At 38.0% G+C, this 23,404-nt stretch overlaps 1 long non-coding RNA gene across 2 annotated transcripts; it reads right to left on the bottom strand.

The window, feature by feature from the left end:
- Window positions 1–3,444: 3,444 nt before the first annotated feature.
- On the bottom strand, window positions 3,445–17,082 carry LOC103883062. Of its 2 annotated transcripts, none has more exons than XR_001900982.2 (5): window positions 16,871–17,082; window positions 7,429–7,566; window positions 6,191–6,926; window positions 4,738–4,800; window positions 3,445–3,979 (listed from the first exon to the last, which is right to left on the bottom strand). It is a non-coding gene; the product is annotated as an uncharacterized LOC103883062 (long non-coding RNA). The 2 variants fall into 2 exon arrangements; XR_645130.3 differs by having other exon boundaries at window positions 3,445–3,952.
- Window positions 17,083–23,404: the final 6,322 nt, after the last annotated feature.

The raw sequence follows: 23,404 nt of genomic DNA, 5'->3' as shown, positions 1-23,404 counted from the left end.
TTTATAGTTTAAAATAATGATGGAGGGAATCTGATTGGTGCAGATCATCTGTTCTAGTCAAGCCATACCCATCAGCGGTCTCTGATAAGCCAACAGATTGGCTGCCCATTTGGAGTACATACCTGACCTAATCATTCATGGCTGGGGGAAGAAGAGGTAGCATGTAATGTGTTGGACTGCTTATTCTTCTGGGCATATATTTACTTCAGGTAAAAGAAAGGAATAAATAATGTACTTGACGTTGGGCTTAGCAAACCTAATATCTATGAGGTGAAGCTATAGAAGACAATGCACATGAAAGAATTATGTAAGTTGACTAAATGGTCCAATGAATAATAATATGACAAAAAGTACCAAAGGGTGAGAATCCAATATGATCCGTAGTGATTCCATATTATGACAATATGGAATATTGAAAAGCTGAAGGATTATCAGATATGCCAAAAAAGAAAAAAAAAGTATGAGTTCATAAATAATAAATAACCAGTTACAGATAAAAGTTAACATTAAATTATCTAAAGAATTCTGATTCAAGATGGCTGATGAAGCACATGCTTAGGAAAAAAATTATATAAAGAATAAGAACAAAATTAAAATATATAAAGAATAAAAACAAAAATAAGATTATATAAATAATAATAAAAATAGAGTATATAGAGAATAAAAACAAAAATAGCACAATAAGAAGAATGAGGGAATAATTGGTAGACAAGATATTGCAATACATTTCTGGAAGTTTTCTCAAGATTGATGAAGCTGAGTAGAGACAGCCATAGCGGAGGGAGCACCATGAAGCTGACTGTCCTGGCAGACACCCAGAAAGGCTATAGTGGATAGAGTGGGAAATGGGTTTGAGAAATTGAACTGGAAGGATTTGTAGGCAGCCATTTACCCCAAACCAAAAATTAGAGGGTTTAAATAATCTTAAGAAATTGCCCAGGAAAAAATATGGCAGATGGCAAGGGAAAGCACTCTCAGAGTAAATACCTCTTAAGTCTGGCATTTAAGGGTTCCCAGAGTTACAGCTGGCTTCATGCCTGCACACACACACACACACACACTATTGAAGCCTGTCATTAACCAGTCCTGACTATGTCCACAAAGCTCCCAGAAAATCTTTATATGGGCCATATTCTTTTTAAAAGGCTTCATTTTGGCATAATTTTAGATTCACAGAAAAGCTGGAAGAAAAGTACAAAGAATTCCCATATACAGTATATCTAAGTTTCTGAAATATTGACATTTTAGCATATGTACTTTATCCTTTTCTCTCTCTCCACAGATATACAGAGAGATAGATGGACTAATAGATAGATATGAAATTTATTTTTGTGGAACAATTTCAGAGTTGTAGACATGATGCCCCTTTATGCTTAGATATTCCAGTGCTTATTTCTTAAAAACATTCTCTTGCATAATTAGAGGAAGAATATAAAATGCAGGAAATTAACATTGATAGAATACTGTTAGCTAATTGTAGACCTTATTCAGATTTTGCTGATCATTTAAAAAGTCCTTTTTAGGAAAAGAAATTTCTAGATCATGTTGCATTCAGTTGTCTTATGTTTTTAATCTCCTTTAATGGGGACCAATCTCCTAGTCTTTGTGCTTCATGGTATTGATATTTGAGATGACAAGTCAATCATTTTGTAGAATGTTCCTTAGTTTGAGTTTGTCTAATGTTTCCTCATGATTAAATTCAGGTCATGCACTTTGGGCAGGAATACTACCGAAGTCAGTGTTTTCCTCAGTGCATATCTTGTGATAAGGCATGTGATGTAAATTTACCCCATTATTGTCTCATTGTTAGTGTGAGCAGTAACCAAAGATCAATAAACATCAGATGAAAGTCTCTAACATGAAAGGGAAAATCCAAGATAAACCAACGGGAAAAAAGTGACATCAAAGGAAAGAATTCAGAGAACAGAAGTATACTTCAAAATAGGACAGACTTTCCAACTAGTGACTTCTGAGATTTGAAAAGCTATTACATACACAAAACCAGAAAATATATGCTATGAAAAAGAAATAACTCTTAGAAAATGAAATTATAATTGCAGAATTTTTTTTTTTAAAGAAAGTTTTAAAGATGAAATCAAGGCACTCACCTGGAAAATAAAAAGAGAGAGGGATCAAAAGGTAGCAGATAAAATACATAACAGATCACTGTGAGAATTCTGTATTAGGAATGGATTCGACTGCATACAATAGAAAAATCACAAAATGATAGAAGATTGAAAAGACATAAGTTTTCCACTCACATAAAAGAAAATTTTGAGGTGGATTGGTGACTTCGGTGAGTCATTAGGATCAGCAGGCTTTTACCTATTCTATCATCTACCAAATGGTTTGTTTCATTCTTGTTTGTAAGACAGGGTTTTGTTTTGTTGCCCAGGCTGGAATGTAGTAGTATGACTACAGCTCACTGTAGTTTTGATCTCCTTCGCTCAAGCAATCCTCCCACCTCAGCCTCCTGAGTAGCCGGAACTACAGGCACAAGTCACCACGTCCAGGTAACATTTTTATTTTTTGTAGAGACAGGGTCTCACTATGTTACCCAGGCTGATCTCAAACTCCTGGGCTCAAGCGATACTCCCACCTCGGCCTCTCAGAGTGCTGGGAATACAGGCTGAGCTACCACTCCCCACCCTAAGCGGTTTCCATGTGCGTGGCAACCTCATGGTTCAAGATGGCTGCTGGAACTGCATCCTTTAAGTCTAAATCCAGACGAGAAAAAGAAGTGAAGTCGGGGTGGTGTGGGGAAAGACCCTTCTAAGCTGTGGGAACTAACTTTAAGCAGCTTTTCAATAATTCCATTTATATCTCACTGGCCAAACCTAGCTTCAAGGCAAGTTGGGAAATGTAGTCCTTTATTCTGGGCAGCAATATGATATTAAAAAGATCAAGATGTGCTTATTAAGGAGGGGAGTGTTGATATTCAGCTAGACAGCTAGCAGATTCTGCCACAGGGTTTACTATGCAAAATAATTTCCAGAGCAGGAGATATAAATCAGTAAATTAAAAGTGTTTAACAAATACCGAACAGGACATATTTTTTATATGTATAGTCATAGTATAACTATTAATAGTTTGAAATTTTAGAAATCTAAGGACCTTTACAAAATGGTATAATTCCAAATAAAACAGAATATGTTTAACAAATATATAAAGGATGCTCAACCTAGTTAAAAAAGCAGAGGCCTGGCCTGCAAATGAAATCAAAAGTGAAATATTTTTCAGGATCAGCTTGAAAAATTAAGCTATTGAAAATATCCCTTGTCAGTGAAGGTTTTGAGAAAGAGTTTTCTCATCACCTGTTGGTACAAGTATAAATAAATTTAGCTTTGGGGGGATGAAATTTTGGCAGCATTTATTTTTAAAAAATGGTTTTCTATTGCTACTATAGCAAATTACCACAAATGTGGTGGCTTAAAACAACACATATTTAAATATACACACAAATTTATTAATTTAAGATCGGTAAGTCAGAAGTCTGGTACGAGTCTCACTGGATTAAAATCAAAGGGTCATCAGGGCTATGTTTTTTTCTGGAAACTCTATGATCTGTTCCTAGGATCTAGGGTTCCTAGGCTCTAGAATCCATTTCCAGCTTCTTCTGGTTGCTAGCAGAATACAGTTCCTTGCAGATAATATGTAAATTCAAATTGCCTGTTGTCTTGCTGGCAATCAGCTGAGGGCAGCTCTGTCATTTAGAAACTGCCTGTACTTTTGGCTCATGGTTATCGTCCTTTCTCTTCAAAGCCAGCAATGGCAGCTCCAGTCCCTCTCATGATTCAAATCTCCTCCTCCTTCTGTTTCAACTTTGATCCAGACAGTAAAGTTGTCCACTTTCAAGGACTCATGTGATTACATTGAGTGCACTCGGGCAATCCAGTCGAATCTCCCCATCTCAAGGTCGGTAACCTTAATTATGCCTGTCAAATCTCTTTTGCTGTGTAAGATAGCAAATTCGCAGGTTCTGGGAATTAGGACATGGACATCTTTGAGGGAGGTGAGGAGGAGGAGCATTATTCTGCCCACTACAGTGAAATATACACGTTCCCTTTTATCTAGCAATTATACACATAAACACAACTCACATACTCTAAAACCTGAGATGAAAGAGAGGAGAACAGAAGACTTAATTATCAGCATCAAACTTCTTATCAGCATCATGAAATGCTAAGAAAAATATGGAGCAAGACTTTCAAAGTTCTGGGAAAAATAATTTAAAATACAGGTTGCGATGCTATTGTTTTACATTATAATTTATATAGTAATTTAAAATACAGGTTGCTATGCTATGCTATTTTTTGGCTAACCAAACAAGAGGAGGAAAAAGGCATTTCAAATATTTAAGTATTAGAAATTTTATCTCCAATATACCCTTTAAAAAAATGTTCCTTGAGGATGGATCTCAGCAATGACAGAATAATTTAAGAAAGAGAAAGGTGGGGGATGCCGAAGTAGTCGCTCCAACCCAGGGGAGCAGGGCATTGAGGCCTCAGGACATTTGCTGGCAGCTGAGGAGCAGTAGCCTACATTGGAGCAGAAGGATTGAGGACTCCAGATGGGAGCTGTTTGGGCAAAGACTGAGGTGGATTGGCCTAGTTTATCATCAAGAGCTTGAAAAACTTTAGGATATAAAAAAGGTACAGAATATGTGGTACAAAATGAAAAGTCATGTCCTGTTTAAAACAATTGCTGAGGGGTAAAACAAAGAAACGAAAAACCCACCAATTTTTGAGCTGGAACAAGGAATAGTCTCTTCTGAGCAACACTGCAGTCATGGCACTGACCCTGTAAAGAACAATTCGTCCACATAAGCCTGGTCCCAACCTGGACATGTCTGTACGTAATGACTTAATGTGAGGAAAGATCTTGAAGGGTGTGTACTGTGATGTTAACAGATGGGATTCTGAGTGATTTTTTTCTTTCTGTTTATCTGTATTTTCTAAGTTTTTGAAAGTAATCCTATAATTTATTATTTTGCTATTAGATTGTGTCATTGTCTTTTAAAACTGTGTAAAGAAAATAGTGATATTATTATGGGGGGGAACCATGGGCTTTAGAGATAGAAGATGCCTTCAAGTCCTGACTGTAGTACTTATGAGCAGATCACACTATATTCTTTTAAGACCTTGCAGGACCGGCTAAGAGGCCAAAAGCATTAAAAGGAACCTCAGGCATACATTCAGATTTGCTGGGCCCTAATGTGTGAAGAACTTGCTAGGCATGGGAGACTGAGATAGGAACAAGATACAGTCCCTATCCTGAAGATACTCCAAGTCAGAATGGGAGCTAACCAGGAAATCTTTAGTCACTTCACAGTAGCAATGGCTGTGCTTAGTGTAAACTTGGAGTGCCCTGGTACTGCAGCAAAGCCCTCTTCCAACTAGGCAGGGTCCAGTGTGGTTTCTCATAAAAGATGACCTACGACAGATGTTTTCTGAAAGACAACTAGTAATAAGCCAGATGGAGGACCTGGGAACAGGCATTGCCGCAGGGCAAAAGGCATTAGCTGGCTTCCATTATTCCTCTTTATCAGGGCTGGTTCTGGCATTGACACCTCACTACAAATATTTGTTCTTCGCCTTTGCCACTGCCGTGTATGTGTGTTACTTGGGCCAATATTTGCTTTGGTAGAAGACTGCACTTAACAATGCTTAATGATGTGTATTGTGTAGATGGCCCGAAAGATTATGGATTACTTGAGTTTTCCTGTTTCCTTTTGAACCTTGGAAAACGTCGAGATAATTCTCTTCTGCTCTTATACATTTTCTTCATGTACTGAACAACTTGAGTCTGTAAAAATAACTCAAATGATGCAATGTCTTATTTCCAATTTCTTAGCAATAACCAAGGAGAATCTTTCTGATTATTAGTGTGGAAAGGGGGAGGCATAGCATGTTGTGCACCAAAATAAAATTGGGTCTGGGGCTATCTTCTGAGGTGACCTCTGGTGTTTTTTAATTATAGAAACGCTACATGTTTCTGTGGTTACAGAGATCCTGGTTAGACTCCTCAAAGTGATGAGAGTCTCAGGAGTAACTACAAAATGGAAGTTTATTGTTTGTGAATTAATATGTTAAAAATTAGTAGCAGATTTGTTTTCCTTCACAGTTTTCACACAATTTGAGAATAAAAGCTAATTGTAGCTTATGTTTCCTTATTTGGTTTATATACTCACTCTTTGGTCCTAAGAATCCTGAAGACAAGTTTTGCACTTGCAGGCTTTGCTTTATGTTATGGCAAAACTCTCTGGCGTGCTGGAGGGAAGGAAGTTGTCTCTCTTCCGGCTTAAGCCCGGTGAAGGGGCAGAGGAAGGGTCTTCCGCAGGGATGACCCCCACGTGCAAAGCCAGCAGGGCTTGGTTTGTTCAAGGAACGGCAAGTGATTGGATGACTGGCTTGCAACTGGATGGGGTTGGGTGAGGGTTGAGGCTGAAGAGATGGGTTGGTAGTCATGCAACCGAAGTGCAGGTTCAATCATTTGCCACTTGCAGAGTCCAATTAATAAGAACAAGGTCTGGCATAAAGAAAGTGACTTTTTATTCCAAAGCCAGCTTAGGGGAAGAAGTACAGGCTTCTATCCTTAAGTGTGCTGCTTCACCTTTGGAGCAGAAAGTGGGCACTTTTAAAAGGCAAAGGAGGACACAAGCAGGTGAGGGGTTTGTGTGCTAGCTTGGTGCCTTATCTATCAGGCAGTCAAGTTGGTGTCTTCATGGGCAGAAATGAGTTGTAATGGTGGCCAAAAACTCTAGCCGGCATACTTTGGGTTTGTAAATTGACTGTTATCTCTCGGGGCAACCTCCTGGTGGGTAAGAGTTCCGTTCTGGAGCTTCTAAGGACACCGTTAGACGAACTTGCCCTGTAAGGAGTATCTGCTGAAGAGGAAGTAAAGGCTATAATTGCATTTCTAAAGAGCTAAGTAGGAAGTGGGAAAAAGGAAAAAGAGAAGAGACAGAAAAAATAATTAAACTATCTCTTAGAAAAATGGGAGTATTCAGTGACAGTCTGGGGCAGATCACAAAGGGTCCTATATTCTCCTTGTAGGCTACCCTACCCAACCTCTAGGCTCTTCTTCCTCCACTGTCTCCTGTATATGATCTTCCCAGAGTGTAGATCTGATCATTTTGTTTTCCACTTCAAACAAAATGGAACAAAACACTTCACTAGCTCCTTGTTGCCCAATGAATAAGGACCAAATTCTTTAGACAAGTTTTGAAACTTTTCTCCTACTTTCTTCTACCAACCTTATTCTTTGGCTAATTTAGTCATTCTCCAAATGCTCCTTACTTTTTCAAACCTCTATGCTTTTGCTTTTGTGCCATTCCACCATTCCTTTTTTTCTAGAATGCTCATTCTCTGTCTCTACCAAGGAAGACTTGCCCATCGTTGAGGGCCTAATGCAAATGTGATTTCTTACTGGGTGAGATCTGAGGGTGAGGTGGCTCCTGCCTTTAATCCCTGCGCTTTGGGGAGGATCACTGGAGCCCAGGATTTCGATGTTCCAGTGAGCTATGAACATACCACTGCATTCCAGCCTGGGCAACAGAGCCAGACCCTGTCTCAAAGAAAAAAAGAAAAAAAAGAAAATAAATGTGATTTCCTTCATCCAGTTATACTGTCATTCCAGATAGAAGTGACTTTTATCTATACTTGGCTAAGCTTAATTTTAAAAAATTTTAAGTATAAGTTACATGTACTTCCTTACATACTTACCTAAATGTAAGTATACAGGTTGAAGAAGTTTCCCAAACTGAACACACTGGAATAATCAAGAATCAGGACACTACTAGCACCCCAGAAACCCTTTCTCCAGTCGCTACTCCCACCTAAGGGTAACTACAACTCACACTTCGGTACATAGATTAATTTTGAACTTTATAAAAGTGGAATTATAACATGTGCACTCTCTTGCATCTAGCTTCTTTCTCCTAACATGTTTATGAAATTCATATTGTTATAGTTATTTGTGAATGATTCATTCTTGTGGTGGTATAGTGTTCCATTGTCTGAATACTATCACAATCTAATTATGCATCTTTCGATGGGCTTTTTGCTACATTTAACATTCTGATGTATGTGTTTTGGTGAAAGTGTGTATGCACTTTTGTTGTGTCTAGAGGTAAGAGTAGAGTTGTTGGACCATAAGGTATGCATATGTAGATACTGCCACACAGTTTTCCCAAGTGATAACATCAATTTACATGCCCACCATTAATGTACAAGAATTGCAGTTGCTCAACATCCTCACTATTACTTGAAATCTCTAAACTGGCTGGATGTGGTGGCTTACACCTATAATTCTAGCACTTTGGGAGGCTGTGGTGGGAGAATTGTTTGAGGCCACGAGTTCGAGACTATCCTGGGCAACACTGTGAGACCCTGTTTCTACATTAAAATGTTTAAAAATAAAAAGAATTTAAAAATTAGAAAAATATTTCATCTATTTTATTTTTCTGATTCTGTTGGCATTGCATTGTGGTTTTAATTTGCATTTCTTTGATTATGACCTAGAGTCCTAGGTTTTAAAAAACATTCATGTACCCTTTATTATTCTATAATGTCTTCTATTATGTATATGTACCTGTCTGAGAGCAGAGATTAAATCTTGAATATATTTGTACACTTCAGGTCATCTAACTTTTGTATGGTTAGTAATCGGTAAGTATTTACTGAATAAATATGTAATCATTATTACCACTAATTGAGTATTTATTTTGTGCCAGGTACTATAATTAGTATTTTATATACATCATTATATTTGTTTGACACCCAAATGCTTTTAGATAGCTAAAAGTATTCCCCTTTTCCAGATAAGGAAATTAAAGCTCAGTTAGTTTAAGTGATTAAGTTTTTCTACTAGGTTTTCAACTAGTGAATGAAGGAGCTGAAGTTTTATCTCTTTTATTCCACATTCTATGCTCTTAATTACCATGCAAAAAGGGAGCATGAAAAAAAATTTGAGTTTATTTTTTTTTAAGTGTCTGGTTGCAAGAAACAGAAACCAATCTGAAATGGCCTAAACGAAGAAGGGAGAATTTATTACAAGAATGTAAGGACCATATGAAGAGGCCAGTAGTTAGGGAACAAGGAAGGAAGAGGATCAGTTTTGGAAAGCCATTAGGAATCTGGGATATATTCTCTTTCCATCTTTGATCTTTCCATTTCTGCCTTGTGTCCATGTTACTATTTTCCTCTTGCTTTAGCTTTCTCTGCTAATCTGCCCTTATGACAGAATACAGTATCGCCACAGCTCCCAAGCATGCAAATTGTACCTACAGCCATGAAAACAGACTGGCTGGCTTTCCTTTGGTCTGGATTCCACATTCCTGAGAAGAAAAATGATTAGCTCAAACTGGGTCAAATTTTCCAGTTAACTATATCCAGATGAGTAGGGAGTTACAGACTACCAATATGATTCCTAGAAGCCCAAGCTATTAATTGGGGAGCCGTTCCCTTTTCTGGGAAATGGGTTCAGTAGACCCTTCTAAAAGCATCTATCCCAGAGTTCCCATCCAGGCAATGCAGAGGCCCAAATCAACGTATAAAGGAGGGTTGTCTTTCTTCCTGTGAACCCCAAAAATTTGAGACAGGTGTCAGTTAACTTAAAAGTTTATTTTGCCAAGGTTGAGGACGTCCCCATGACACAGCCTCAGGAGGTCCTGACAACATGTGCCCAAGGGGCTGGGGTACAGCTTAGTTTTACACACTTTAGGGAGACATGAGACATCAATCAATCAATATATGTAAGAAGTACAGTCACTATATGTAAAATGATAGGTGAGACAGGAAGGGTTGCATTATTTTGAGTTTCTGCTTAGCCTTTCCAAAGGAGGCAATCAGATATGCATCTCAGTGAGCAGAGGGGTGCCTTTGAATAGAATGGGAGGCAGGTTTGCCCTAAGCAGTTCCCAACTTGACTTTTCCCTTTAACTTAGTGATTTGGGGGCCTCAAGATTTGTTTTCCTTTCACATTAAGCATTTAACTAGAAAATGAGTCTCTGGTCTCAGGTTTCACCTGATCTTTCATGGCTAGGATGGTTTATTCCTAGATAGGTGTGTCCTGAAGTCTCATTTTTAGCAGGTTGTGAAGTCTCATGTCCTATGAAGAGCAAATAGTGGAAGAGGAAGTGAGAAAGAACAACAAACAAAAGAACACTCCTGGAAAATCAATACAGCCCCCACTACTCTGAAGTCTATACATCAGTAGCAGGTATGAAAGTGGCTTATGTATGTAAATAGGTGGCTGTTATTTTCTTCCGAATTTTAAGTTGTCTAGTTTCAGTTTGCAGGGCTTTAAGAAAGCACAGCTTGGTTTTCAGTGCCTCCCAATAAGGAAAAAATAGAAGAAAAAAAAAAAGAAGCCAAAAAAAGGAAAAAAATTGAAAACATTATTTTGAAGACTTGTAGCCAAGAGAAAATTAGAATTTAGCCCAAACTGTAGAAATAATAAAAATTGAAAAACATTAGGCAAGATTAGAATCTAAAAACAGGTATATAATTGGTTTTGAAACATAATTTTTCTCTCTCCAGTTTGCCATTTTTGCTATGGACAAATCATAATAGGACTGGTTTGCTTTAATATACTTGGCCTAATTACTTATATACAGTGCAGAAAAAAATAATTACTTTTTACATAGGCTTTATATTAGCTTTGATGGAACTTTGTTCCATAGAAGGAATCCCAGATAAGATTTTTTTAAAGCAGAGCCCAGCCATGGATTTGTGCCATCAAATATCTATGAGTTGGGTGAATTTTCTCTTCTCTTGAGGTTCTAAGATAAACCAGGGGCTTCTGTGCCTGTTAGAAGTGACATTCTTTACTTACCACAGGTCAGAAACCCTGTACAGGGACTGTGTACACAAAATATGAGGCCAATTTTTTCAAGGGCTTTATTGGCTCCATAAGTCAAGTTTGATTCCTTAAACGAAAGCACACCATTCCAGTCAAAGCCTTGGTAAAATAATCAGTTTCTCCAATTGTGGTCTGTTATTAATGAAAACAGATTCTTATTGCACTTATGCAAATAACTGTATTGCCATAAGTTAAGAAGACTTATAAATAGTTTCCAAATTCTGGAGAAATCAATACAGAGAAACAAATATGCTCCCAATTTTGTTTATGGGAGTATACTAAATTGTTAAAAGCTGCCGATAGCTCAAAAGAAAAGTTAAAAGAAAAGTTTTAAGACTGAAAAACAAAACAAAGGATCAGCAACATTTTAAGCAAAAAGTCAAAAAGATCATTTCAGTCCATGCAGTTAATTCCTGTTCTGCTTGATACTCATGAATATTTTATAGCTCTCCATGAGTCCTGAAAGTTTTTCCTCTATTCTGATGTCACAATCTCCAAAATTATCAGAAACCTGCATTCAAGAGCACCTGCTAGTTTTATAGCTGAGTATAAAACCACCTTCTAAAGAGGACCAAAACAAGACAACAATTGTCCATGGATGACAAAAAGTTTTAGGACAGCCATAGTCAAAAACACAATTGAAAAGGACATTTGTTACCTCTGTGGCACACAATAATTTTAACATAACAATTATGATTATTACTGATAATGTACACTGAGTTATATAGAGTTATAGTAATTTCCCATAATTTTGGAACACATACTAATAACATATTTTACAAATACAGTCCTCCAAAAAACCAACACCATTTCATATTTAACAATGCTTCCTGTATAATTTTTGTACCAAATAAGCCAAATTATGTTATTTTCTGGACTTTATGGAACCTAATATGTTAAAGCTTTAATTAGGTCAGAAAAAGACATAATTTATAATTTGATTTTGGAAAGTTTGTCAAATATCAAAGGTTTTAAACACTTGATATCACAAAATTGGATCACAGGTTATTGTAAAATAAGTCATTCATTTAACCAAAGTGATAACTTCCGGACTTTGAAAAAAGGCAAGAACCTTTATTCTTTGAGAGGAGACTTAATTTTCCAAACAATAAGCCCTAATAAAACCAGCATGAAGCCAATTAAATTTGTTTTTCAAAATTTTATAAACAGTCTATAACATTTTTAATCTTGACCATAAGATACAGCTTCCATAGCACTTTATAATCTTTATGACCTTTACTAAGGAGTTGGTTAATGCTTCAAGAAAACCTTGTTAATCTGACACAGGGGCCCATATGCTGGTCTTGCATCAGTGTGCCTTTGACATTAATGACTGATTTATAAAGAAACTTAACTTATTTTATCTTTCAAAATTGGCCCTTACAATATTGCGTGCCCATCTCTTCTGTGATAGTCCCTGGGCCTTGAGGAGTTCAAATACCTTTAATTTCTTGCCCTGTGTCACAGAAATGTAGTTTATTTTGACTGGCATCTTCTACAGGGCCTGAAGATGAGGCTTTAATTGCTGTCGGTGTTTAAGATTTAACAGGACTTTGTGTCCTTTTTAGATGCAGGAGTCAAAGCCCTGTAACTCAATGTCACAAGGACTTTAAAAGTACATACAGAAAAATACATGGATGTAATAACCTTAATTAAAAAAATTTTTTTTAATCTCAGTTTTTCCCCTAAGCAAACCAAAACTTAGTAATAATACTTGGACTTTTTGATTTGTCCTGAACGTCCCTCCTTTTTAAACAACCAGTCATTTTATTTTAGGACTAAAGTTTACCATATAAGATTCTTTCTCATATAAAATTATTTCTCTTTAAGCTTTCTTTCCACACACACACAAAAATACCTCTTTATTTTTATGACTTTACATCTCTTTTTATTTCATGGTTCCTTTTACCTTGTTTTATATATAACCTTTAAATAAGCTTTGAATTAGACAAAAATTTTTAACCTGTTTTTTTTACAAGAATATTTTCCTACAATATATATTTATTGGAAAATACCCAAATAATGAAATATATATGATTTAATTTAATATAACTTTATATTCTAAATTATGAAATTATGACCAGTTGGTCTACAAGTATTTATCCCATTACATTTATCTATTTTAATTGTCTACCTAGATTATTTATGAAAACTGTGATAGTCATGAATTTAAAGTTATGAAACTGCCATTGCAAAATTATATATAACTGAGACAGTGAATAAGGTTTGGCCGAATTGACTACAACCTGCTCTTAACCTCCAAACTGTCCTTGTTCATTCCTAGGCATAGGCCAAACTAACTTTGGGAGCAACTTAGCTTATAGCTTTGAAACAAAAATGATAACAGCCCTTTCTGAAAGCAAACTTCCTTATTGCCTGTGGTCTAGACTGCCTAAAGCCACAGGATTAGAAGTTATGGTAATCTTACTAAATTCAAGATGCAGCTATTTTCATTAAACGCCTATCAATGTCTTATTAAAAATTACACAACCAAAAATCATTCTGTTGTGGACTGAGTTTATAGTTTCATAATCCCATGCCAAATGTTGACACGTTATAGCATTTGGCAGGGATAAGTATGGAATTGCTTGATTAATAAATGCAAAACAAAAACTATGTGCTGGCAATTCTTAAGACATTTCTAATATTACTTTACCAATAATTTTAAAGCTAGCTTATATGTTAAAGATTTTATTTAAGTTACACAAACTTGAAAAAGCGTTTGACTAGTCTTTTCTTTTTTTAGTATCTGATTTAAGAGCTTTTATTTTCCTGTAAGCCAATTAATTAGAGCTCTTTTATGTATTTTGAGTAGTGAAACATTTTGTACACAACACATAAATACATACAAAGATGTATTAGGTATGCCGATGGAAGTACATTTTATAGATTTATAGAGACCCTGCTCTTTTTTTTCCTATCTTAGACTTTCAGATTCTTGACAGCCTGTTTCACAACCCTAGGCAGTTGTCAGCTAAAGAGCCTTAAATTTGCACACTAAAGGAAACAACTCAGGTGAAAATCCAATAGCAAAATTTACATCATAAGGTACAGAAAGAAAGAGAAAGTGTGGTGGTGCTAGAGGGAGATGTTTTTTATTGTATTTTGAGCCAAATGAAACATAAAATTTAACTACACTCTTTCTTAAAAACCCAAGAGTAGCCTCTGTTGCAATAACTATTTTAGTTAGAAAAGAAAAGAAAAAAAATCAGGTGAAAACAGAATTCAGTCAACTGAGAAGAAAAAGAAAAAAAAAAAACTGAGAAGAAAAAGAAAAAAAAAAAAGACAAGGTCTTGGGAGAGAAAAACAAAAAGCAAAAACTTGAAGGCCTTTCAAATACAAAGATGCATATCTGCACACATACCCACACACATCTTGGATGGCCTTTTAATTAAGTTGATTTTTTAACATTGAGCTCCTTTAAACACTTTTTAAAAATCTTATTATCATATTTCAACTAGGACAAAATGCTGCTAAACTAACAATGATCACACAAAAATATACTATTTCTGAGCGCTCTAAGTGTTAAGAAGAAATTAACACCAGCTGGTTGTTAAATGCTAACTTTAGTCATTTCAAAGGAGTTTGCAAGATAGAATCCCAAACCCGTTTTCTACCTAGTGATGGGTCTGAGGCTATAGACTGCTCTCTACCATCCTAGAAGCAGGAAACAACAACAACAACAACAAACCAAGCTCATCTTCTCTGTTTTAAGCGAGCTCAAACTCCGTAAAGGAATTACTTGCTTCCAACATCATGGAAGCAGGAAAACTTGCCTTCCTTGTGTTAGGAGCAAGTAAAACTCAAAAGAAAAAGAGGAGTTGTATGGCAAAATAAAGTTGGATCATGACCAAATTTTGGGAAGTCAAGGATTCTCTGGATGGGGTGCTCTCAGACCTTAGCAAATTGTTCTTTTGGTTTGAGACATAAAGTTAGCTCCTGCTGGTATCAAGCACCAATAGGAGACTTGTCAAAGGTCCGGGTCATCTCCACTCAGCATCCCTCCATGGTTATCAAAATGTGAACGCTGAAAATTTGAGTAGAAAGTTTATTTTGCCAAGGTTGAGGATGTGCCTGTGACATAGCCTCAGGAAGTCCTGACCATGTGCCTAAGGTGATGCAGCACAGCTTAGTTTTATACATTTTAGGAGACATGAGGCTTCAGTCAATATATGTAAGAAGCACATTGGTTCAGTCTGGAAAGGCAGGACAACTTGAAGCGAAGGCAGGAAGACTTGAAGCAGGGAGGGGGCTCCCAGGTCGCAGATAGGTGAAAGAGTGAGGGTTGCATCTATCTCAGTGAGCAGAGGAGTGACTTTGAACAGAATGGAAGTTAAACTTGCCCTAAGCAGTTCCCAGCTTGACTTTTCCCTTTAGCTTAGTGATGTGGGGACCCCAACTTTTATTTTGCTTTCACATCCGCAGCCCTTCTACTTCATGTTTTCTATTTGTTTGTTTTTGTTTTAAATACACAAATTGAGAAATATATTTTTTTCTGATTTTAAAAATTGAGAGAGCATAGGAAACCTTCTTAGTTACTAGAAATACTCTATATTTTAATCAGTGTGATGGTTACATGAGTGCATGTACATGCAAAAATTTTTAAAAATTAAGGGAGCATCAACAAATTAGGATCAAATTGTGATCCCTGATTCCAGTCCTATCCCAACAATCAGTGTGAAAAAGAAACTTACTTGAAGTTGTTTTCACAGTAAATTTTTGCCAGGCTGGAGACTAGATTAGTGAATTGAATGTATCCCAATCTGGAGGTTCTCAGAGAAGCAAACTTATTATTTGCAACACGGGGCCTATTTTTCTGCATTAATCATCACTCCAGGTTTACTTGACAGGAAAGAGGCCTTTCTGAGGGAAGATAAATGAGTGTGTGTTTCTTTCACAGGCAAGGCTCTGAATGAAGGGGTGATATTGGTGAGTCCTTTTTAATTTCCTTAAAATACCATGTTCCTGCTTTATTTAATCCCCTGTTATTTTGTTTTGTTTTGTTTTTTGAGACAGGTTCTGGCTCTGTCGCCCAGTGGCACAATCACCTAACAGGAGTCTGGACCTCCTGGAGCTCAAGCGATCTTCTCACCTCAGTCCCCCAAGTAGCTGGGACTACAGGCTCGCACCACTGCATCTGGCTATTTAATTGTCTTTTTGGGGGGCATGTTGAAGCCTAGAAGCTGGGCATGGTGGCGTGTGCCTGTGGTCCCAGTTACTCGGGAGGCTGAGGTGGGAGGATCACTTGAGCCCAGGAGGTCGAAGCTGCAGTGAGCTGTGATCGCGCCACTGCACTCCAACCTGGGAGACAAAGCCATCAGATGGTGAAACAAACAAACAAACAAACAAACAAAAAAGGCCAGGCGCGGTGGCTCACGCTGTAATCCTAGCACTCTGGGAGGCCGAGGCGGACGGATTGCCTGAGCTCAGGACTTCTAGACCAGCCTGGGCAATACGGTGAAACCCCATCTCCACTAAAATACAAAAAATTAACCGAGTGTGGTGGTGCATGCCTGTAATCCCAGCTACTCGGGAGACTGAGGTAGGAGAATTGCTTGAACCCAGGTTGCAGTGAGCAGAGATCGGGCCACTGCACTCCAGCTTGGGGGACAGAGGGAGACTCCGTCTCCGAAAAAAATAAATACACAAATAAAAATAAAATAAAATAAAATAAATAAAAGGCAAAGTCTAATAAAAGTGTAAGATTTTGGAAATGCAATGGATCTACAAGTTTCTTAAAATGGGACTGTACGGTGGCGTTGCTGTCATTTGTTTCAAAGCAATACTGCCACCTATTGGTATAAAAAGACAGCTTTATCTCAGTGTTTTTTTCTGAAAGTCCTGTTGCTGGAATGAAGCCCAGGTAACCACGGGCGAAAATTAAACTGATGTTAATTCCACATTGACACCCTGCCTGTCCCTCGCAAACTTCCCCTAAAGACATAGCTCACAGGAGTCTTAAAATTATGCCATAAAATAAAACAGACCAAAGAGTATTACCAGTACCTTAGAAAGCTGGAATGGTTGACTTCTGTATTTGCTTGAGAGAAACTTCCACTTTCATTGTCTCATTGTTCACTTTCATTCCACGTAAGATTTTAAGATCAAAAAATACTTTTTCGGCTGGGCGAGGTGGCTCACTCCTGTAATCCCAGCACTTTGGGAGGCGGTCGGATGGCTTGAGCCCAGGACTTCTAGACCAGCCAGGGCAACATGGTGAAACCCCGTCTCTACAAACAATACAAAAGAAAAATTAGCAGGGCATGATGGTGCCTGACTGTGGTCCCAGCTACTCAGGAGGCAGAGGCGGGAGGATCGCTTGAACTGGGGGCCTGCAGTGAGCCATGATTGTGCCACTGCATTCCAGCCTGAGCTACAAAGCAAGACCTTGTCTCAAAAATAATAATAACAATAATAAATATAAAGAAATAATTTCAAAAACAAAAAACCCTAATTTTTCCATTTTCATGGTAGAAAATTGTCCTAGTAAATCTCACTTAATAAAAGAAATGTGTATCATTATGTTTTGTATATTTATTTGGCAAATCCTACCTTATTCATTGACTTCCATCATTCAGTTTTATATTTTTTATTGCTGGATGTAATAAAGTTTTATTTTACCATGCAAATAAATGCTTTACAAAATAACAATTAAGGCTGGTCTGAAGATATGAGTTATCTCAATTGATTGTTCCTAGTTACAGATTGAACTTGTTGTTCCACTCTTCTCTGCCTTCTCGCTACTGCACTTGACTAGTCTAAGTTTTTTTCTTAATTTAAAAAATAACAAGAGAAAATACTTTTTTTCTGATGAAATACCAAAATTTTATGTTAACTATAACACTAATTATGTAACAGAGACCATAAGTAAAAATAACACTAGGAAATGTGTTCTGTGGACATATGACAATTTTGTTTTTTAGTGCATTTTTCTCTGATTTGTTTGCTTATTAATTTGCCCAGCATTTAATAGGAACCTACTATATGCCAGCACTACGCTAGAAGCTGGGATTACAAAGATTAATGAGACACAGTCCATGCTCATTGACATGTCACATTGTAGGTAGGTAAGACAGATACCAAGGCAGATCATTATAATACTTTGTAGAAAGTATAGTTATAAAAATATTCTGAGGACATGGGAGAGGTATCCCAATCCTGAGAAAAAAATGGAGAGGAGGGAAGCTTGGTTTCAGGGAAGCTGAGTCTTAAATTATGTGTAGGTGTTGGCTTAGCGAAGGGTAGAGGTTAGGGGTGATGGGAGGGCTGATGTGGACTTTGAAGTGTTTGTAAGATTTCCAGCTATAGCGGGAATTGCAAATGGAAGTCAGAAACAAAAGCATAGGTAAAAGTGTGAGATATAGACTTAGGACGTCACTCAGAAAGACTGTGTAGTAAGAGAAGACTCATGGGCTGGGGATGAACACCTGAGTAGGCAGAGGGAGGTTGGCTTACAAAGAACCACCAGCGCAAAAACCAAATATTCCCAAAGAAAACCAAGAAAATTCAGCCATGGAATCCAGTGGGGGCTCATTCACAGCCTTTAGACCAAGTTGGCCCAAAGTTTCATTTTGTTTTCCTCACCAGTGTTTACAATATTAAAAAAAAAATAGTTGCCAACAGTTAAGAATTGAGAGGTATCTCAAAAAATCTGCATTTCTAGCTTCATTGGAAACACTGGAAATTTTGTTTTTAAGGCTAGAAGGCAGTCCTTCATAGGGGCCAAGGGGCTGCCCTATTGCTATGGGGTACATGCTCTCCAGTTCCCTGCAGGCTTTAGTATGTTAAGCCAATGTTCTTATCTTAATGTGGCTTTCTTCATTAATTGACACAGCTTTCCTGGTTTCTCTTGGAGTTTGAATTTGAGTTCTTTCCCTAGAGTTTCAAGAAGGGTATGATTTGTAAAACTTTATTTACAAAGATAGGCTTCTTGTGGGCCATAGTTTGCTAAACCCCAGATGAGGTATATTTGTACAAGGGATAAAATGTTAGGTTGAGAGGAACAGGAGCAGGTCTGTAGATACTAGAGGAGGACTCAGTGGAAAAGGTGAAGTTGAAGTTAAAGGAAAACAAGAAAAAGATTGATGAAGCCAATTCCAGAGGGAGCAGGAGGGAGTAGGTCCCCAGTGGTGGTGAGGGCGGGAAGAACTTGCCCTCTGAGACTTCGGCAGAGGAGGCAGGCAACTTAGTAGTGCGTATGAAGAGGATGATGTAGGACGTTGTGCTGACACTGCCAATTTTGTGAATAAAGTATGAGATGGAGTGGTCAACTGAGAGCCATTGAGAAGTGGGATGAAAAACCTGGTGAAAGACAAATAGGAAGGTTGACAAATTGCTCAGGGCTAGGCTGAGATTGAAAAGCACAAATGAACTGTATAGTAACTTTGTGCCAGTGTGCACTTGCAACAGGAACACCAGAGTTTAGAATCAGAGAAGGTAGGTTGTAACATTGATCATAGGTTTTGATCTTTCTGGTGAGGTAGTAATTTGGAACGAAGGGGTCTGGGCAGTGTAATGGAATAAAAGAGGCTAAGAGGATCCTATTAGACCTTAATGAAAGAACAAGTCAAGGAATTAGGAGTCTCTGTGAATAGACGGTTTGAAGGTAGAGACAGCAGAAAGGATAGGGGATGATCTGACACTAGACAATTGGAGTTAGGATTTCTGAATTGGGGCATTTGGAGGATATTAAGATCCAAGATCAGCTCCTTGGATTAGGAGGCTGAAATGCAATGCAGCAAAGGAGATTCAGGAATTACAAAGCAATATTGCTCACTGGCTATCTAAATAGAGGTTGAAATCTCTCAGGATTTGTGGTGGAGAAGATTTCTACCCAATGATGGACAGTGATCTGAAGACAATAGATAACTGCAATGAAGAGGAGTAAAAGGGCGGTATACTTAGATGACATGAGCATTAACAAGAAGAGGGCAGGGACGCCAACACTCATTGCAGGCTTGCAGATGCCTGCCTGGTAGTCCTGCTGAGCATGCATGCCTCCGTTGCCAAGGAGACCCATTCATCGCTGTCTCCATATACAAGGCAAGCTGGGGCCTGCTGTTCAAGATACTGAGGAGTCTGCTGTTTATCTCTAACCCTCCTCTTTAATCCACAGAAGCCCTGCTGTGAGCTCTCCTGTGACACAGTCCTGTTCATAGAGAATGTCAGCTTTCGCTGCCTGCCCATGGGCTACCTGCTTCTTTTGCCTGTCTCTGACTCTGTTCAAATTGCAGCTCTAGCCACTAATGGACTATCCTATCTCCTCTTTCTTCTGCCAGCAAAGTGATTGCAATGTCTGTTCAAATGTGTCTCTGGAGAAGAGCCAGGTGTCTTAAATGACACTGCCACAGCCTGAGGGGTCTGTAAGAACGGGGCTGTGGCAAAATCCATTTGGAATCTCATGTTAGGGATGGTGCAAGCTGTGAACAGTTAGTGACCACTCTCCTCCCAGCTCTGCCCTCAGACAGGCCTCAAACCAAGACTGTCCAAGGGGAGGATCACTATCAATGGAGTCATCGAAGACAACCGTAATAATGAGGTCTAATGAAAGAAGCCAAATACACCATGTGTAGTTCATTTAAGTTGTATATGGTATGCAATTTTTACAGTATTGTTTGCCATTTTTGTTAAATGCAATAAACCCTCCTTTTCTCCTCGAAATTGAAGCTTTACTTTCGGCACAACATATAAGCAGGCACTTACGGTCTAGGGAGAGGGAGAAATGGCAAACAGGAGTTAAAATTGAAGATGCCAGCACCCAGGGCTGTGCTATGCCCTTATCTCTTGAGTCTTGGAAACAGAAGTGAGTCAGCACTATTTCTCAGTTGCCTGTATCAAGGGAGCTTCCCCATCAGCTGGTTAAAGACAAATAGCTGAGAAAGGAAGCCTGCATTCCCTTGGGCTCCCTCTGCATATTTTAGGCATGAGTCAGCTCCCAGGGCTGGCATTTGTCCCTCCATTAACAGCTAAGTTCCCTATGTCTTCAGACAGACAGCTCTCAAAATAGCCAATGCCTGGGCAAATGACCTGCAAGTAGGAAGGGACAGTCAGGGAATGCCAGTTCTTCTTGATCCTATGGGGTGGGAGTGGGGACAGACAGCTTTCGGCCTTCAGTTAAGATAGGAAGTGGAGGAGAACATTCTCCCCTGGTTCTCACTTTAGAGGGAAGAATCGATCCTTACGGCATTAACATTTTCAATTTTTTGGTTTTTTAACATGTCTCAAAGCTTTCCACCCAACATATCTCATTTTACTTCAGGGAAATTTTGAACATGTCATCTCAGCCAACCTACATTCACCTAGCAATATTTAGATAAATCTTACGGTATACACAGACAAGAATATAGAACACAAAGCTAAGACATTGTTTCATTTTCATTTAATAATGTCTATTCTCTGCAATATGGAAAAAATTGCACCAGTTAGCTTTTCAGCCTAAAGCAGTGATTTGAAAACTTTGTGTAAGAATCAGCTGGAAATTTTTAAAAAGTTCTAATGCCAGGCCTCCTGCAAGCCAATCATGTTAAAATCTATGGGGGTAGGCATCAATATTTTTAGATTTTCCCAGGTATTTCCCATGAACAGCCAAGGCAGAGAACCACTAATGAGTATCATTTACCCAAGTAATGCCAGGTGTCTTCATCGAATTCATGCTGTATTCATTGCCATTATCAGTTAGCCCTCTGTGAGAGTTGATTTGATTATCATGGTGGTATTTATGGAGCCTAATACAATCATAATCATTGTGAAGCAAGCTGGGACAAGAGTCAGATGGGAGGCAGAGGTTTCATGAAACAGAAGAGAACGTCTATCAGTCGCCGAACCTGAAGGAGCCCAAAGCATTGATCAAAATCAGAGGTACTCCGCCCTGCATTCAGAGAAATGGAGGATGGAAGCAAAAGTAGTGGATCTGGTATAAGTGGGGAGTATGCCAGGGAAATTTCCTAGAATCATTTATCTCTGCAACTAGATCTTGTGGACCAGATGCAATAGGATACCTGGGAGGGCCTGCTGTGTTTAAACACAGAGGAACAACAGTAAATCGACCCCCAAAATCTTTTAGTCCCCGAGACGATGATTTTTAGAATGACTTTTTTTTATAGTCAAGAGATTATTACCATTTTGTCAACAGAATAATCACATTCATTCATCAAATGTGTTGAGTGCTTTTTCTGTGTTAGGTATATCACTAGTTGCTAAGGATAGAGAGATTGAACACGAGACAGTCTTATACCTGTCAGAATCCATAACCTAGATGTGGAAAGGGATGCATAAATTAAAATCTTTTAAATAAAATTAAAATCTTTTAAATAAAATGTGGCAAAAAACTGTGCCAGATCAAAGTTCCATGCATATAGTGTTAACTTTAATGACATTCACCTTCATTGATTTCATTTTTCTTCTTCCATTTTCTACACTCTGGACTTTGTGTTTTTTGCATATGATGTAAACTAATACTCTGTGGGTTTGCCTTGTTTTTGTCATTTGGGAGATGCACAGAGTGAGCCATAGGAAAGCTATGAAGGGGCTTGAAACTCACACCATTATGATCAATCGGTCCAGTTTCAAAAAGCCCTGTCGTGAACATGCTTAGCTGGCTTGTCTTCTTAGCTTTTATATAATCTTTAAGTCACTTAACTTCCTGAAGAGGAATTGAGTGTTCATGTCGACCTATAAAAATAGCAAAATTTATGACTTCATTGCAGAAAACTCCAGACTCTATCTGACATTTGAAAGACTTATTTTTCCTACACTTATAAATCAAGATTACCTGCTCTGAATTTTGTAGCTTTAGTATTCTAACAGGGTTCTTATACAATTTTTGCTAAATAAAGCTTTCAGACTCCATGACTGTTCAAAGCCATCTCTGATGGTATATGTACAAATATTAACCCATAAATATCGTCTCATTTTGTTTAACAAGAGAGAATAATCCATCTTCCTAAGTTTTGAACTCATTAATCCCCCAGGCACTCTATCTGAAAAGGACACATTTTATTCTTTGATAAGTCACATGCCTATGTCTGTCAGTTCCATAATTTATATACAGGGAGTTTTATGCATGGTTATTTCACTGTTGATGATCATCAATAAATTCATCACATTGTGGGGAGATTTTCATAAAATTGCTTACATCTTGTCTTATTTCTTACTTTGTGACTCAATGATTGGGAACCAGCTGTGAAAGCTGATCACACAAATTGGGTCATTCTTGTTATACTCAACTAAATCAGAGTTGAGGAGCCAGGGGGAAAATGCACTCAGGGCCTATCATATTGCTCCAAGAATGTAATTCTCTGCAAACCTGGCTGCTGAAACTGCCTCTTTTAACATGAACCAGTTTTAGTCTAATAGCTACAGAAACAGCCTGCTGTAACTCTACAACTAGTTTTAGCCACCACCATCATTCACCAGTCAGAGCTTGCCAGCTATTCAAAACCTTACTAGTGCCAATGAAATTACTTTCAAAATAATATGTAACATTTGTCCTTTTTGTAAAAGCCTCCAACCTTCTCTTTGTGCTTCAGACATACTAAAGGC

The sequence above is a fragment of the Papio anubis genome, chromosome 4 (genome assembly GCF_008728515.1).
Source record: "Papio anubis isolate 15944 chromosome 4, Panubis1.0, whole genome shotgun sequence".
NCBI lineage: Eukaryota > Metazoa > Chordata > Mammalia > Primates > Cercopithecidae > Papio > Papio anubis.
The sequence above is the reverse complement of the archived record's forward strand: the minus strand, read 5'-3'. Positions and strand labels throughout refer to the sequence as shown.